We start from the raw sequence: 20,448 nt of genomic DNA on the forward strand, positions 1-20,448 counted from the left end.
CACCATTTTTTCGTCGAAAGAAACCCATCTTCCCTTCTTGAATTTGTTGGAGATTTTGACCAAATATCATCGAAAAAAGAGGTATAAATCTTGTAATCTAAAGTTAGCTTGGTTTGCTATCCTCAGCCCACAAATACCCAACCCTAGTTTTTCCCTAGTTCTGCCCCTTTTGATTTTCTAGCACCAAAAGTCATTGTAGACTGTTGGTCTATGGTCCATTTACTACACCATCTAGTCCCAATTGTCACCGGCCAAAGCCATGCTGATGGTGATCCACTACTTCGAGAGAAAAAAGGGGAAACGGTCCCCTATTTCATCATGGAACCAAAAGAAAAGAGAGAGAAAAAGAAAAAAAAAAGATGAAGAAAGAAAAAAAAAGAAAAAAGAAAAGAAAAAGAAAGTTTCTCTCTCTCTCTCTCTTCCTGAAATTATTTCTCTCTCCATTTTCTTTCTATTTTCTCTCTACTTTCTCTCTCTAAAATTTTCTCTCTCTAGATTATTTCTCTCTTTATGGATTCCTCTCTCTAGGATTAACTTAGTAAAGAAATTACTTTTTAATAACTTTGATCTAATCCTAATGAAAGGGTCCTCATTCATCATTGTCGGGCAGCATGCTGGTATCGACTCTAATCAAACTAGATTCTTTTAGATTCGATTATCCATGATTTTTGTTAGATTATATGTATACTAATTCCATCATAATTTGATTAAATTATCTTGATCGGACTGATCAGGAAGTCGGATAGTGTCGTCAGATCAGTCCTATTCTACTTTGTTAGTTTCTCCCTCTAACATTTTCTCTCTACTTGATTTTTGAAATCAGTGAAGGGCTTAAGCCCTGTAGTTCTGAGTCCATGTTGATTCAGTAGAGAGATTTTGATCCATTTAGTTTGATTCATGATCGAATAAAATTGTTTTGACCAAATCAATTTGGACTGTTAGATGTAACTACTGTTCATCATGTCTTCCTTGATTATTCGTATTCTTTCTGATTATTAGACTTAATTATGTATAAAAATATAGTTATCTTGACCAAAAGATATCTAGCAGTGAGATACTATGATGTGATTTATAAAATAAAGATTTTGAAAAGAAATTTTTGAAATTATGTGGATATGTTGGAGTGCATGTGAGGTAAATAATATGACTCTTTTTTTAGATTTATAAGTAAATTATATAATATTTGTATTATTGAGTTTTGAGTTATATTGTTTATGATTTATGAATATGAAGTATGAAATTTATTTGTTAGATTCTACTTCATTGTAGAATATTGTTTCATATATTATCAAATGTATTGATTCTACTATGGAGTTGTGATCAATTGATTTTGATTTTAGATTATTCTGTGTATTACTCAATTGAAATATAAAAATGATTTTATCGAAAGAGAGTTCTGTGTCGAGATGGATTTTGACTCATAACCTAATTATATATTGAAACCCTGCCAACGAGGGTTATATATTGGCACATCGATATCTTACTAGTGAAAATTATATACTAGTACATCGATATCCTGTCAGTGAGGATTGTATACTGGTACATCAATATCTTATCAATAAGAATTATGTATTGGTATATCGATACCATATTAGTGACGATTATGTGCTGGTACATCGATCCCTACTAATAGGATTATGTGCTGGTATATCAACATCCTGCTAGTGGGGGTTATGCGCTGGTATATCAATATCCTGCTAATGGAGATTATGCACTGGTATACCGATATCCTGTCAGTAGAGATTATGCATTGATATATCAACACTCTGCCAATAGAGGTTATACATTGGCACCTTATCTATTCTGAGCTAATCTGACTTAGCCATAGGATATAAGTGTGATTATAGTTCATATCTATTAAGATGAACCAGATATTTTAAAAAAAATTAATTTATAAATAAAAAATAAATTAAAAAATAAATTTAAAAAAATTGAATTCGCATAGATCTTATTTTGATTAGTGATGTATGTTTGAATTGATGCACTTTGCAAATTTATTTTTTTGTATATTAATATTACTTGATTTATTTAACCAAAAGATACTGTACTTATTGAGCTATCTAGTTTATTATTTTATATTTTATTATTTTTATAGATTCAGATGACTAGCTTGACTTGAAGATTCATTATGGGAGAGTGAATTAGAAGTAAACTTTGATATTTTTATTTTAAATTAGGATTTATTGAAACTTGATGTAAGACTAAGGGATATTATTTTTGTATGATATTTGATTTAGTTATTTAAATTAAATTTGACTATTAATTATTTAAATTTTATTTTGCTATTACTTTATGATATTATAATGAGATACCTTACATGCTTATGAAAAAAGTTCTTCATGAGTATACGGCAGTTGCCATGGCCCCTGGCTTGCAATTTTGGATTGGGAGTGTGATGATTAATATAATATTAGAGTATAAGTGGATGAATTATAACACATAAAATCAGACTTCAATATAAGTGGGTAGACACTAAGGATATTGTGACAATAGCTTATATCGATTGTGACATAACTTGAAAACTTAGATTTGACACAAGTGCATTGATGGATTTGAATCAAAATATATAGTGGAAGCATATTGGTTTGAATTATTTTTAAAACTAATCAAAATGAGAATTTGATTTGGAAGATATTATGATGAAAGATTCTATTTTGAAATTAGAGGATGACTATAATTTGAAGTAAAAGCAATCCTGAATCTTTGAAGACTTGAGTAAGAAAAATTTGGAGGATAAAATTTTTAGGAGAGAAGAATATAATACTCCAATCCAACAAAAAATTTGGCTATGCGAATCTCAAAGCAACCACACAAAAAAAATAGTCTTCTCTCTCGTTGGACTCTCTTCCTTTGGAATCCTAATCAGAGTTAGAATATGAGATCAAGACCCCTCTGCCTTTATTTAAAGGGATGAAGTCCCTTATGAAACTCCCACTGTTAGCCACCATTTTTCACTGAAAGAAATTCATTTTTCCTTCCAAAATTTGTCAAAAATTTCAACCAAATACCATCGAAAAAGGAGGTAAGAATCCTCCAATATGAAGTTAGCTTGGTTTGCCATCCTCCCTAGTCTACAAAGCATGATTTTCCAGCCAGTGATCACCGGATTTCCCTTAAGAATGCCCAACCCCTATTTTTCCCTAGTTTTGCCCCTTGCTTTTGATTTTCAAGTGCCAAAAGTCATAGCTGACCGTTGGTTTAGGATCCACCGACTACACCGTCACAGCCCTAGCCGCCATCGACCAGAGCCATGTTGACAGTGATCCACTATTCCAAGAGAAAAAAGAGGAAATTGATCCCTTGTTTCATCGTAGAACCAAAGAAAAATAGACAGAAAAAGAAGAAAAAAGAAGAAGAAAGAAAAAGAAAAAAGAAAAAAAAGAAAGAGATAGTTTCTCTCTCTTTCCTCTTCTCTTTATCTTTCTCTCTCTAAAATTATTTCTTTCTCCACTTTCTCTTTGTACTTTATAGAATTTTTTCTCTTTAGATTATTTCTCTCTCTTCATGGATTGTACTTGCATAGAAAAGAAGCAATCTTTACAAAGGATTTGCTCACATATGACGGACGGGAGTAAATGCTGATATGTAGATGTGGTGGATGGAGGCTTTATCAAGGCAAGGCCTCTATTTCGATACACACACACATATACACTATCTTATACCATGCAATGCATGGGATATGATTTTTTTTAAAAAAAAATATATTTTATGCATTTAATGTTAAAAAATTTATAAATTAAAAAGTTAAGATAACATAAAAGATATCATAGGTGATATCCAATATTCTAAATAGAAACATAAAGTTAGATTATTTAAACAATATTATAGTAAGAAGTAATATAATTATTTTTATCCTTTGCTGATCAAAAAATTATTTTTTAAAACAGTATTTTTAGCATCAGTTGTTTCGAAATTCTCATCATTAAGTAGAATAGGATCACTTTTTTGCTTCCCATGCATCTCTTTTTTTCATAGTCTTATTAATAACAAGAATTTCATCTTCATTTGCTTCAATCCACAAAAAAGGGTTTAGTCATCAATTATTAGAACAAAATAGATAAATATAATTATCCATATGTAAAAGAATAGAAATACATCACTTATAATGGATTTTTTTCGATTTTTTTTGTCTTCTAATTCATTGCATGCATCATTCGAAATTATTATAAGAACAATACGGCTTTGTCCTTCTTTTTTGAAATTGTATTCATTTACTTTAATTTGGAAGATATAACTTTGTCTATAGCTTTTTTGATCTCTAAGGAAATAATAGAATCAACATCCTTCTACACAAAGAGAAATATATAACTTGATATTATCAAGTAATTGATTGGATGAATAATATATGAAATATATGTTGCATATATCTTATTCATGTATAATTCTTTAGCTGATTTGCTAATTAATCGTTGAGTAACTTTATAAAAAAAAACAAATGATGTAAATCCGATATAATTTTTAACATGAAATTATAATTGGTATTTAAAAAAAAAGAAAGAATAGAATAAAATCAAAATTTATTGTAACTAATAAATAAAAAATTTGAAGAAAAAAATCATCCGATCTAATCGGATCGCTAGGGTACATCTGAAAAAAATTTTTATTCTAAAAATTACATAATAATTATGGATTATCTTATTCACAACAGAATAGGGATCAAAATCTCCAGGAGAACTTGAATCCGATGACTCGTAAGGTCTAAATGCACAGACCCTCTACTTCGTACACACGCCAGACTCCATAAGGAAGAGAGATGAAGCGCTTTGCTTTAATCTTTAGAAAGGAAGTGAGGAGGTGGAGATATGATCTTGAAAATGACTCCTCACACCAAGATCTTGGACACCAAGAAGATGAACACCCAAAAGAAATCCCATGCCTACAATAAAGGGACACCTCCCTTTTTCCTGTCGCATAAGACTTCTCCTCACTGGTTGTTATTTTTTTTTCTTTTATTATGTTGCACAAAACAAGAGCTAACCCCCCGTGGTTATTGGTTACCTTCTTTTATACATGAGGTGCCACAATCTGATCATAAGTCCTAACTTATTTAGGACACAAAACCTTATCCAAAGAAGGAGATGTAAGAAAGAAAGGAGAGCGCCCACTTGTATTTGTGTGAACTCTTCATCGTGCGCTCCCATATGGGGTGGAAATAAATCAGCCCCCTCCCTCCTTTGGTCGGCCACTATGAGAAAGAGTGTCCCAGTTACGTGGGACTCTATGGATCCTATCTAATCTGAGTGCAATTCGAATATGATTTGAATCAGATTCGAATCAAACTTGAAGAGACTGTCAATCCTAATCTAATTAGGATTTTGATCTAAGTCTAACTTAAAATTTTTGATCCAATTATACCTAATTAAATCAGATCTAATCTAAAATTAATTAAAACATAAATTCAATCTCTCACAAATTTTTTGGATCATTGATCAGATCATCATCATCCCCAAAATTAAATCTAAACCTCATGTCTAGTGCTAGCTAGACATAGTCAACTTGTTTAATCCCATATGACCCTTAACTTAATTCTTAATTATGCTAATCTATTTGATCAATCAAATCACATACTTCCAAATTGAACACATAGACATGGGTTAATTCTTTCCTACGTTGCCTGACTATGTATGTGACTCCATAGGTTTAAATACTAAGTCAGTAGCAGAGAAAACTATTTTCTATACTAATCGGAGTTACTATCTAGCAATAGTTCCTGACATTTGGATAGGTCGAACATTTGCAAGGCAACACTTAAAAACCATGGAATATGGTTACTGCATGATTTATCCGTTTGACTCGAAATGCTCTGGACAATCTAGGTTTAACTATCAATTCTGGATTAGTCATCCACATTGTATTTCAATTTTTTTCAAATCCTATGACATATCACATGGATTGCCCTAGCTGAGGTCTTCTCTATTGAAATATAGTGATGCATCAACTCCTGAAATTAGGAGGGGTCAATACCATCTTGATCTACACACCGACTACCACAAGTACTTAACTGTGCTTAAAAATCTTTCATCACTGAATTAAAAATTCAGGTAGTCCAGCACCAAAGCACAATGAGTTGTTTATAAGTCACCGTGATGATCTCAAGTCTAAAAGATACTTATATCCATATTCTTCATGAGCAGCCCTTAACAGCAGAGTGCTCCATAAGTGAATCACTTGTTCGGTGATGATGTACTCCTACATCTCATCTGTATGCCATACTAGTATCTCCACACTCCTTGATTACAAAGATAATCAATTTATATGACACACAACGATCTACACTCGATAAACATCATCATTTTTTAATGACATATCATTTGGTCGTGAACATGTTTAAGAACTATTCGATAAATCTTTCTTTATTGATTGTTATATAGTTTTAAGGACTTCATCACAACACAAGAGTTCTAATAAGGATGATGTACACCTTGCGATAAATTATGCCAAATAACTTTTATTAATTCATAATTCATATACAAATTATAAAAAATATAATCATCTAAACGATTGGCTTTAGGATATATTTTCTAACAACTCTTACTTGGACTAAAGTCAATCGGCACAGTATCTAATACCCATCTTCTATTTGTATTCGTCGAACTCTTTGATTCTGAAGATTTTTACAAATGGGTCAGTCAAGTTCTCCTTTCTGTCGATCTTCTGAAGATCGACGTCACCTCGATTTACGACCTTTCATATAAGGTGATAGCGATGCAGAATATGTTTGGTTCTCTGGTGGGACTACTATTCATTAGTCTGAGCTATGGCTCCAGTGCTGTCATAATACAAAGATTGGACCATTAATGGAGAGTGCCTCTCCAAACTCACTGATGAACTTTCATAACCAAACTACTTTCTTTGTAGCATCAAATGCCACAATGTACTCTACCTTGCATCGGTTACGATATGCTGCTTGAAAATTTTTCAGCAGATCGCTCCTCCATACAGGGTAAACACATGACCCAACATACTTTTACCGTCATTATGATCTGATTGAAACTGAAATCAGTATAACCCATAAGTTTCAAGTTAGTGTCTCCATAGATTAGCCATTGATCTTTTTAGTATTTCTCAAATACTTAAAGGTTGTCTCTACAACCTTTCAATGGTTCTCATCCGGATCAGATTGGTACCTACTTACTACCCTTAATGAGTATACCACATCCAACCTTGTACATGTCATAGAGTATATGATAGATCCCACTGTCAAAGTATATGAGACTCTACTCATACGCTTTCTCTCTTGAGAAGTTATCGGACAATCCTTCTTAGAGAGAGTAATTTCATGGTCTATTGGGAGATAGTCTTTCTTGAAATTCTCCATACTGAACCATTTCAGCATGATATCTATATACGTGGATTGAGACAATCCAAGCAGCTTCTTAGATCTATTCCTATAGATCTTCATCTTTAAGATGTAGGATGCTTCTCTCAAATTCTTCATGGAGAACTGTGATGATAGCCGCAGCTTTATACTTTATAAAGCGAGAATGTTATTTCGTATCAATAGTATGTCATCTACATACAGTACAAGAAAGATGACTACTGAATCATTAGCCTATTTATAAATACATGGCTCTTTTCTGTTCTCAATGAAGCCATACACTCTGATCTTATCAAAACATATGTTCCAACTCTGAGAGTATTGCCACATAAAAAAATATTCATCATAGTCAATACTATAATATTGACAATATCCCTTGACAATTAAATCAAACTTTATAGATCTCGACCTTTCCATCTGCATCTCTTTTCTTTTTTAAAAATTCTTCTACACCCTATGGATTTTATCCCTTCGGATGGATCAACTAGTATCCATACACCAATGATCTCCATGGACTCCATCTCGAATTTTATGGCTGTTAGGATTTGATGCCTCGAGATTCAGCCCACATTGAGCCCACAACAAGGTTCGCAGCGAAAAATGGAGTCCAACGAGACTAAGATCACCTGAAACGGAGCTCCGATGGAGGAGATACGAGCTTTTGAAGTAGACACGAGATTCGAGGTGGTGGAGGACCGCCGGCGGGCGGCAGCGGTGTGCGGGACTCGCGACCCAGGCCCGCGCGGGACGCGCGACCCATGCGGGTGGGTGGCCCAGGCGGGCGCGCGGCCTAGCCGGGCGTGCAGCCCAGCCGCACGCAGGCCCGCGTGCGGGAGCAGGCCGGCCCAGCGGCCTGCTGGCCCTTTGCCCCGGTCCACCGTGGATCGGGCGATCCACGGCTGGGCCTGTGGATCACGTGGGCATTTCCCACGCATTTCTCATGGTCCACGGTACTATTCCATGGATCGAAGTACGATCTGAGGGCGTGGGTGGCTCTCTGTCTTGATCCGACAGTTCAGAGGTTATCTGGCTTTGTTTAGGACTCCTAATCCTTCTCTAATCAAGTTTTTAACCCTTTAAAAGGGCCTGTGCGTGAAACAGAGGGGGTGGTGGTTCGGATTTGCACCGTACGAAGCCCGTACGGAACCCAAGAGAAGAGAGAGGCGGAAGCACTGAGAGAGAAGGAGTAGGAGGTTCCTGGACAGCGGTCGCCAGGCACTTCAGGGGTTCAGGGGGTCTTCAAGAGAGAGAGAGCTTTTGTGATGGGAACTTTAGGTGAGAGAGAATTGGGTGTACAAGGGTTGTGGGTGAGGTCTCCTCTTGTAAATTTTTTTTTCATAGTGAAGTTTGCATGCCCCGTGGAGGCGAGCCCTTTTGTGGCTAATCCACGTATTTTGATTATTTTTCTTTTGTTTTGCTTCTTTTTTCTTCTTGCTGCATCGCGTGGTACTGAAAAGATCTTGGGAGGTGGTGTCTTGGCCAGACATCCACCCAACAATGGCATCAAGCCACTTATCAGAGTCGGATCTCTGCATGGCATCCATGTAGGTGATCAGATCCTTATTATTCTTACTTAGTTCAACAGGATTACTATCCCAGATTAAGAAACTATAATATCTATCTGATTGATGCGGTACTTTATCGGATCTTCTTAAATGTGCCTCAACAATGGGCTCTGAATTTGATCTAATCAATTCGGCTCTATATTTTTACTTGTCTGTGTCGGTTCTTCTACATGTAGAACTTCATCAAGCTTAACTTTAGTGGCATCAGTTCCTTCCTCAAAATTTTTTTTTTCTAAAAGGAATATCCTATTACTGACAAACATCTTTTGTTCTTCAGTATAGTAGAGGTAGTATGCCCTAGACTCCTTAGGATATCCTACAATTAAGCAATTATTGAATCGAGGATCAATCTTATCGATCTGTAAATATTTTATATAAATCGAACAATCCCAAAACCTAAGGTAAGAGTGTATCAGTCTACGCCCAGTCCATATTTCATATGAAATTTTATAACCGATTTACTCAAAATGTTGTTTAGAACATAGCACACATTCTCAAGAACATAACTCTAAAAGAGATTGGCATACTTGCAAACTCCATCGTGGATCGAACCATGTCTAACAGAGTTCAATTCCTTCTTCCAGGAGGTATCCATTACGAGAGAATCTCATTCTCTTATAGATATATCAAAAACTTATTAGAAAGGTATTCATCTCTTCGGTCAGATCGAAGAATTCTAATACTCTTCTCAGTTTATTTTTCTACTTCATTATGGAATCATTTAAATATTTCAAATGATTCATATTTATGCTTCATAAGATAGACGAACCCATACCTCGATAGGTCGTCAGTAAATATAATGAAGTAGTAATACTTTCTTTTAGTGTCTATGTTCATAGGTCCACATACATCACTATGTACTAGACCTAGAACATCACTGGCTCGTTCACCCTTTTCAGTAAAAGATGACTTGATCATCCTACCAAGAAGATGTTGGGAATAGTATCCCAAAGCTAATCATCAGTCTGTTGACGGTTGTGCTCATTTTTATATTTGTACATAAATTATGAATTAATAAAAATTATTTTGATATTTTTTCATCATAAAATATTTCATCTTCTAATGAACTCCTATGTTGTGGTGAAGTCCTTAGGACTATTTAGACTCGACAAAGAAGGATTTATCGTTTAGTCTTTAAATCTGTTCGCGACCAAATGATATGTTGTTACCAAGGATGACAACATTTATTAAGCATAGATCGTTGTGTGCCATATAGGTTGATTATCCTCTTAACCAAAGAGTGTGGAGACACTGGTATGGCATACAGGTGAGATGTAAGGGTACATCTGTATAGAACGTGACCGACTCCGGAGCTATTTCTACTATCAAGTTTTTCTCTGATGGAATATGGGTATAAATATCCTTCTGCCCTGAAACCGCCACGGTGACTTGCAAGCAACTTCACTGCACTTAGGCACTGGACTACCTGAATTTCTAATTCAGTGACGGAAGGCTACTGGGTGTAGTCAAGTACTTGACTTGTCGGTGCGTGTGTCAAGATGGGATTGACCACTCCAGTTGAGGAGCTGTGTATAGTCATGTTTCAATTTAGCAAAATCTTGGTCAGGGTAGTCCTTGTGAGGAGCCACAGGACTGTTTGAGTTGAGCACGATTCGGATGATCTGATCAGGGTTGACAGTTTAACCTTGAGTCGTCCTAAACACAAGGGTCAAAAGGATGAATTATACAGTAACCATATTCATGTAGGTTCTGAGTATTGCGATTGTGACTCTTCGACCTATCTGGATGTCGGGTATCATTGCTAGATGGTCACTTCGATTAGTACAGGAATTGGTTCCTGTGTTACCGGCTTAGGTTCGAACCTGTGGAGTCACACGCATTAGAGGTTCCTATATGATCGGATGGCTGGTATAGAATCCTACATGTTTGGGACTCAGTGATCGAGAATCAAGATTCTCTGATCACGAGTTCCACACATTATGGGTACCGGGGTCAAGAGTCCCACTGGTTGGGACTTTTCGATCAGGGTTACATATCGATGAATTTTGATGCCCGATTGCCCATCGAATTTGAACTCAGTATTTATTAGAGGTTTAATTAGTGATTTGATCACTAAATAACTCAATTTGATTGAGTAATTATTTTTGGATCAAGTCCAATTGAATTGGATTCAGTTGGGTTTGACCTGATTAGGTTAAGAGTTGACCTAATCGTCGAGATGGTTTGGTCTCTGATTTGATCAGGGGTTGGGCTTAGTCAATTCCTAATTTGATTAAAATTTTGTTGAGCCTAATTAAGTCTAATTAAGTTGAATTTAAATTAGTCTAATTAGACCTAACTTATTTGGTTCAATTAGGTTGGTTTAAATAATGAAACCACCTTAATCCAATCTCCATGCGCCACCTCACTTCCATTGCACCCATTTGAATTCATGAGAAGGAACTTCTCATGAATTATTTTCTCACGCCAAGCCCTCTTCACGCCCCACTTTAATGTGCCAAATGAATGGATAAGGATGATTGGTTGGCCATTCAAATTCAAAATAAAGTTTGAATTTGAATGGGCAATCAATCTTTGCACCTTATCCCTTTTTTTACGCCCCATTTATCACATGAGAAAAGATTTCTCATGAAATCACTCCATGCATAATTTAAGCCACGCCTCACGCCTTTAGTGGATAAGGGATGAGTTGGTGTCCATTTGAATTCAAAATTTGATTGAAATTCAAATGTGCAATTACTCATCTTTATCCTTTCTTTTGGATAAGACTTTTGATGTTGTTATAAAAGGAGGAGAAGAGTGGGGCGTGCAAGAAGAAGATTTTTGAAAAAAAATTCTGGGGTGTGAGAAGTCTTGTGCATGAGAAGGAAGTCCATATCCTTCCAAGAGAAAAAGAAAGAAAAGAAAGAAAAGTGGGTGCAAGGTTTTCGGTGAGTTCCCTAGAGTTTTAGCCCGGGGTTCGAGAAGTGAGAAAGTGAGCTACGAGTGTCGTGAGCCCACAAAATCTTAGAAAGATCTTCAACACCCTCTCAAGCATGTCTGTTGATGATCCAGAGCATCCAAAGAATCGACAGACATCGATCGAAGGAGTTCGATCAGCATCGACCGTCAAAAGGACTCTACAACGAGCTAGCACTCGTGAGGAGTCGATCAGACCGGGAGCTTCGTGTGGATGATCCACAGAGGCCAAACATACTGTGTGACTGCATCGTGATGATCAGACTCTTCCGACGGTGATCAGATTACAGCAATCTACTACCCGCACAAAGGTATAGTGTTCTGAACACATTACAATAAAGTGTTTATTGTTCAAATTCGAATTTCAAATTTAAAAGTATGCATGCTATATATCATATTTAGATTCTAGTGTAGGATAAATTTATATTAATTAATTAGATTAATTAATATTTTTTCACTATAAAATCATGATTTTGAAAAAGTTTTAAAATTACCATTTTACCCCTGCACTGAATTTTCTCACAAATGGTATCAGAGTGGGTTCTTAGATATGATATATATATTTGCATGCATAGATTAAGTTGTAATCTAAAAGTTCAAATTTAAAATTTATAATTCAAAATTTGAAATTTGAATTTTGAAAGTTGTTCGAAATTCAAAATTCAAAAATTTGAAATTTAAAATTTGAAATTCAAAAATTTGAAATTCAAAATTTAAAATTTAAAATTTGATTGAAATTTTAAATTTGAAATTCAAAATTTAAAATTCAAAATTTGAAATTCAAAATTTGAAATTCAAAAATTTGAAATTTGAAATTTAAAATTTGTTTGAAATTTGAAATTCAAAATTTAAAATTTGAAATTTGAAATTTGAAATTTAAATTTTAAAATTGGTATATTTAGATATATTTGATCCAAGTAGTAAGTAATCGAATTGGGTTGGTTGCCATGGCCGTCCGGTCATAAGAGAAAAATAGGGTTTAAAGGTCCTCTCCTCTCATTCAATGGGGTCTCCTATGGCGGTAGGGGTGCCACTGTAATTATATCCCATACAGATGAAGCAGCGAAAGAAATTAATTATAAAAATTCAATTGTGAAATTTATCATGAATGTGTTAGATTAGATCTAAAGGAATATTCATGATTTATTTTGATTGAGTTATTTTCTGTTATGTAATTAACAATAGAATTGCTATTTATGAAATGTGCTGATCTATTTGTAAAATGAGTCAACATATTTGGTGAACAGAAAATAAAACCTTTCAAATTTAAAAATTATTTTCGAAATGCCAAACCCTGACCCATCAGACCAAATACTTAATTAAAAGAATTAAGTGTTGTCTAGTAGGTCTAGAATTGTGAATTAAGACCTAAGACAATTGCATAAACTTGTGGGTTAATGGGTTAGATGGATTAGGTCCATAATTGGGTTAGACCTAAGGTTAGCTTAAAGAAATAGACTAAATTAGAGTAATTGGTCAAATCTAATCAAAAGTTGAATTAGATTAGGTCAAGGATACTCTAGACTCAACTCCAATAGTTGTAGTTGAATGGATCCATATCTTTAACTAGACCAAGACGGACTTAATTCATGGCTACGTAGTGGAATCCTATTTAATAAGTTGATCAAATTAAAACTAATGAACCGGTTGGTGTCTAAGGTAAGTTTGGTATTTTGACCAGTGGTTTTTAAGCGGGAGCTACTCGCAGTGATTCGATCTCTGACGAGTTAATGGCTTATCCCCACCACTGATCTCACTTACCTGGCCAACCTGGTGAATTAGATTTTGATTAGATCACTTGGTGATTAGGGCTCACCCATGTCATTAGGTAAATCAGTTTGACTGATTTAGGTGCTCCTAATGCCATCTTTAATTAAATCTTTTTTTAATCTGACTTGGTGAAGTCAGTGGGAGGATTGAAATTGGCTGGATATTTTCTTCTCATCTATCCTTTAATAAAATTCTCAAAAATTATTAGGTCCCTAAAAATGATTAAGTTATATTGATAACTAAGTCATAGCCTCCCACTAAGTGAGTGATAATGAGTCTATTAGTTTAATAATCATTGGAGGCCCAAAGGCCTGGTGCTTATTGACTAATGGAATTATCATTCATAATATGATAATTTGATTTGAGTCTTTCTGATGGTGGTCAGGTTGGCCGGTCAAAGTCGGGCCGGATCATTTATTGGTCCGATTCACCAAATCAAATCATGTTAATGATTGGACCTAACCAGATCTTTTCAGTGGAGGCCAAAGCCTACTGATTAGGTTCTGGGGCAAAATCAATTACCAGAAGTTGTTTAGAGAAACAACTGGTTATGAACCTACCCATAGATGCGCATGGGTTGACCAACCAAAGTTGGACTCGTGTGTAGTCTGTGTGGATTCTCGTACCCACTAAGGAATTAAAGTAATTCCTCGAATTGGAGGTTGAGGCTACCAGTTCGTAAAAATACTGAAAGAAACTTTAGACTAAAGTCCAAGCCTTTAGTATTTATAATTTATGTACTAATAGAGATCTGATTTTTCTTTCTGCAGCTATGGCCACTACCCTGTCTCTCCGGTCATTATTAGATAATGATAAGCTCATGGAACCTAATTTCGATAGCTGGTATCAAAAATTAAAAATCATCCTTGAGCATGAGCAGATCCTTTATGTAGTAACGGATCCGGCACCTGAGGAGCCAGCCCCGAACGTTAGAGGGACGGTGCGAGATACTTATCAGAAGTGGCTCAACGACCGCACCACCATTCGGTGCATTATGCTGGCGGCAATGAATGACGAGTTCAGTCACAGGTTCGAGAATGCCCAGCTATAGGAGATGCATCAAATGTTGAACGACTCCTTTGGCACGCCTGACGACGTTGAAAGGCACAAAACTAGTTGTGCCATTTTTAATGCTCTGATGAGGGATGGAGCCTCAGTCACTGATCATGTACTGTACATGATCAAAATGATTGAGCGCCTAAGTAAACTGGGCTTTCCCTTGCACGAGCGGCTCGGTAAGGATGCGATCCTTAATTCATTACCCAAGTCCTTCCTCTCCTTCCTTACTTATTTTCGTATGACAAAGCCTGCATTGAACTACCACGGCTTGTTGGGGTTGCTGCAGAACTTTGAGAAGGATCACCAGCTCCATAAGGAGTTGGTGAATGTTGTGGGAGGGTCTTCTTCTTGTCGTCGACCCGTTAAGAAAGGGAAGAAGAAGAACAAGAAGAAGAAGAATAAGAAGGTGCAGTTGCATGCTGGGACGTCTACACAGGGTCAGACCAAGAAGTGCAAGCCCGACCAGAGCCAGGCGGAGTGCTTCTTTTGCAAGAAGTAGGGGCACTGGAAGAGGAACTGTCCTCTATACGTTGCCTCCCAAGACCCGAACAGGTCGAAGAAGAAGCAAGGTACTTATATGATAACACCTTGCAATTTTTTCATTTGTGATACTACTGCCTGGGTATTGGATACTGGAAGCCCTTATCATATTTGCATTTCGATGCAGGGTCTGTAGGTCAGTAGGAGATTTGATGAAGGCGAGAGATTCCTGAACGTTGGAGATGGAAGCAAAGTTCCAGTTCTAGCATTAGGAATCATGAACCTTGTAATCAATTCTCGAATCATAATTCTGAGTGAATGTCACTATTGTCCAAGCTTTTTATTAAATATTATTTCTGTAGGCCTTTTGGCCATAAACGGTTATCAATTTTTAATAAAAGAAAATATTTGTAATATCATTTTGAATGGTGTTACAATATTTGTTGGACAACTTAATAATGGAATTTACTTTTTATCACAACCTGTTAATGTGGTTCAAACCTCTGGTAAATGTCCTAGAATAGATTATGTGTCAGAAGTCTACCTTTGGCACTGTAGGCTAGGTCATATCAATAAAAATAGGATAAACAGATTGGCTCAAGAAGAAATTCTTGAAGTAGGTGATTGTGAATCACTTCCAACCTGTGAGTCTTGTCTTCTTGGTAAAATGACCAAGTCACCTTTTACTGGAAAAGGTGAGCGAGCCAGTGAACTCTTGGCTCTGGTACATTCTGATGTATGTGGACCCATGAGCTCAAGTGCAAAAGATGGATATTTCTACTTCATAACCTTCATAGACGACCTATCGAGGTATGGGTATGTCTATTTAATGAAGCATAAGTCAGAGTCGTTTGAAATATTCAAACTATTCTGAAATGAGGTAGAAAAATAAACTAAAAAGTATATTAAAATTTTTTGATCTGATCGAGGAGGTGAATACCTTTCCAATGATTTTCTGACATATCTTGGGGAGAATGGGATTCTCTCTTAGTGGACTCATCCTGAAACATCACAACATAATGGTGTATCTGAAAGGAGAAATCGAACCTTGTTGGACATGGTTCGATCCATGATGGGGTTTGCTGGTCTGCCGATCTCCCTCTGGGGATATGCGCTCGAATCGGCTTGTTACCTTCTAAAAAGAGTTCTGAGTAAGTCTGTAACCAAAATGCCATATGAGATATGGATAGGACGTAAGCCAGTACTCTCGCACCTTAGGGTTTGGAGGTGTCTGGCTTATGTTAAACGTTTAATTACGGAAAAGCTAGGACCTAGGTCTGACAAGTGTAATTTTATAGGGTACCTAAAAGAGACCAAAGGGTATTACTTCTACCTAGCTGATGAGCAAAAGGTGTTTGTCAGCCTTAAGGCAATCTTTTTGGAAAAGGAGTTCCTTGGTGAAGGGACTGTTGCCTCTAAGGTCGAATTTGACGAAGTTCGACAGGTGAAAAAATTGACACAAGTTGCTGAACCTGAACCGGATTTGGTTAGATCAGATCCGGAGCCCATTGTTCAAGCACCCTTAAGATGATCTGGTAGAGTACCACGTCAACCGGACAGATACTATGGTTTCTTGATCCGGGACGGCGATCCTATCGAACTTGATGAAAATGATGAGGATCCGATCACCTACATGGATGCAATGCAGAGATCCGACTCTGAGAAATGGCTGGAGGTCATGAAATCTGAAATGGAATCCATGAAGGTCAACGATGTGTGGACATTGGTTGACCCACCCAAAGGAGTAAAACCCATAGGGTGTAAGTGGGTCTTCAAGAGGAAGAGAGGCACAGACGGAATGGTGGAAACCTATAAAGTCTGTCTGATTGTCAAGGGATATCGTCAACGTTATGATATAGACTATGACGAGATGTTTTCTCCTGTGGCAATGCTCAAATCCATTCGGATTATGCTTGCGATAGCTGCCCATCTGGACTATGAAATCCATTCGGATTATGGATCGAGGTGACGTCGATCTTCAGAAGATCGACGGGAAGGAGAACCTGGCTGACTCATTCACTAAAGCCATTACGGTGAAGGAGTTCGACAACTACAAGTCAAAGATGGGTATTAGATACTGTACTGATTGGCTTTAGGTCAAGTGGGAGATTGTTGGGAATAGTGTCCCAAAGCCAATCGTCAGCCTGTTGATGGTTGTGCTCATTTTTGTATTTGTACATGAACTATGAATTAATAAAAAATATTTTGATATTTTTTTATCACAAAATATTTCATCTTCTAATGAACTCCTATGTTGTGGTGAAGTCCTTAGGACTATTTAGACTCGACAAAGGAGGATTTATCGTTTAGTCCTTAAATCTGTTCGTGACCAAATAATACGTTGTTACCAAAGACGACAACGTTTATCAAGCATAGGTCATTGTGTGCCATATAGATTGGTTGTCTTCTTAACTAATGAGTTTGGAGATACTGGTATGGCATACAAGTGAGATGTAAGGGTACATCTGCACTGACCGACTCCGGAGCTATTTCTGCTGTCAGGATTTGCTCCGATGAAATATGGGTATAGATATCCCTCCGACCTGAGACCGCCACGGTGACTTGCAAAGAACTCACTGCACTTAGGCACTGGACTACCTGAATTTCTAATTCAATGATGAAAGGCTGCTGGGTGTAGTCAAGTACTTGACTTGTCGGTGCGTGTGTCAAGATGGGATTGACCACTCCAGTTTAGGAGCTATGTACAGTCATGTTTCAATTTAGCAAAATCTTGGCCAGGATAGTCCTTGTGAGGAGTCACAGGACTGTTTGAGTTGAGCATGATTCGGATGATCTGATCAAGGTTGACAGTTTAACTCTGAGTCGTCCTAAACACAGGGGTCAAAAGGATGAATTATACAGTAACCATATTCATATAGGTTCTGAGTATTGCGATTGCGACTCTTCGACCTATCCAGATGTCGGGTACCATTGCTAGATGGTCACTTCGATTAGTACAGGAATTGGTTCCTGTGCTACCGGCTTAGGTTCGAACCTACGGAGTCACACACATTAGAGGTTCCTATCTGATCTGATGGCTGGTGTAGAATCCTACATGTTTGGGACTCAGTGATCGAGAATCAGGATTCTCTGATCATGAGTTCCACACATTATGGGTACCGGGGTCAAGAGTCCCACTGGTTGGGACTTTTCGATTAAGGTTACATATCGATGAATTCTGATCCCCGATTACCCATCGAATTTGGACTCAGTATTTATGAGAGATTTAATTAGTGATTTGATCGCTAATTAACTCAATTTGATTAAGTAATTATTTTTGGATCAAGTCCATTTGAATTAGATTCAATTGGGTTTGACCCGATTATGTTAAGAGTTGACCTAATCGTCGAGATGGTTTGGTCCCTGATTTGATCAGGGGTTGTGAAGCGAAAATTTAGTGCAGGGACAAAATGATAATTTTAAAATTTTTTCAAAATTACTATTTTATAGTAAAATTATTAATTAATCTCATTAATTAATACTAATTAACCCTACACTAGGATCTAAATATGATACAACAACATGCATTTAAATTTGAAATTCAAATTTGAATCAGAAGGGGCGTGGATCTTTGTGCGTGGAAAATGTTTCACGAGAAACCTTTTCTCGTGTAAGTAATGTGGCGCACAAAATGGATAAGGATGAAAGGGCAAGTGATAAGTTATCCATTCAAATTCAAACATGCTTTGAATTTGAATGGCTAACTAATTATTTTATCCATCCATATGGTGCACAAATGAGGGCGTGGGGAAGGGTTTTGTGTGAGAAAAATTTCACGAGAAGTTTCTTCTCGTGAATTCAAATGGGTGCAAGGAAGTTGGGTGTCGCAGGGAATTTAAAACAAGGTGGTTTGATTCAAATTGAGCCAACCTAGTTTAAAATAGGTCAAGCACAATTAGATCAGATTAAATCTAACATAATTAGGCTTAATTAGGCTCAATAAAATCCTAATCAAATCAGAAATTAACTAAACCTAACCCAAGATCAAATCAGGGACTAAACCACCTTAGCGATTAGGTCAACATTTAACCTAATCGGGTCAATCCAAACTGAATCCAATTCAATTGGACTTGATCCAAAAATAATTACTCAATCAAATTGAGTTAATTAGTGATTAAATCACTAATTAAACCTCTCATAAATATTGAGTCCAAATTCGATGGGCAATCAGGCATCAGAGACCATCGATATGAAACCCTGATCAAAGAGTTCAAATTTCAAATTCAAAATTTGAAATTCAAAATTTTGACCCCGGTACCCAAAATGTGTGAAACTCATGATTAGAGAATCCTAATTCTCAATCATAGAGTCCCAGATAGATAAGATTCATAATCAGCCATCAGATCAGAAAGAAACCTCTAATGTGTGTGACCCCGCAGGTTCGAACCTAAGCCGGTAGCACAGGAACCAATTTCTGTACTAATCGAAGTGACCATCTAGCAATGGTACCCGACGATCAGATAGGTCGAATAATCACAATCGCAACATTCAGAACCTACGTGAATATGGTTACCGTATAATTCATCCCTTTTGATCCCTGTGTTTAGGACGACTCAGGGTTAAACTGTCAACCTTGATGAGATCATCCGAATCGTGCTCAACTCAATTAGTCCTGTGACTCCTCACTAGGACTACCCTGGCCAAGGTTTTGCTAAATTGAAATACGACTGTACACAGCTCCTAAACTGGAGTGGTCAATCCCATCTTGACACACGCACCGACAAGTCAAGTACTTGACTACACCCAGCAGCCTTCCGTCACTGAATTAGAAATTCAGGTAGTCCAGTGCCTAAGTGCAGTGAGTTGCTTGCAAGTCACCATGGCAGTCTCAGGTCGGAGGGACATTTATACCCATATCCCATCGGAGCAAATCTTGACAGCAGAAATAGCTCCAGAGTTGGTCACGTTCAGTGCAGATGTACCATTACATCTCACCTGTATGCCATACCAGTGTCTCCATACTCTTTGGTTATGAGGACAACCAACTCATATGGCACACAACGACCTATGCTCGATAAACGTTGTCGTCCTTGGTAACAACGTATCATTTGGTCGCGAACATGTTTAAGGACTAAGCGACAAATCCTCCTTTGTCGAGTCTAAATAGTCCTAAGGACTTCACCACAACACAGGAGTTCATTAGAAGATGAAACATTTGTGATGAAAAAATACCAAAATAATTTTTATTTATTTATAATTCATGTACTAATACAAAAAGGAGCACAACCGTCAACAGCCTGACGATTGGCTTTGGGACACTATTTCCAACAATCTCTCACTTGGCCCAAAGCCTATCGGTGCAGTATCTAATACCCATCTTCGACTTGTAGTCATTGA

This window comes from Elaeis guineensis, chromosome 1 (assembly GCF_000442705.2).
Source record: "Elaeis guineensis isolate ETL-2024a chromosome 1, EG11, whole genome shotgun sequence".
Lineage (NCBI taxonomy): Eukaryota > Viridiplantae > Streptophyta > Magnoliopsida > Arecales > Arecaceae > Elaeis > Elaeis guineensis.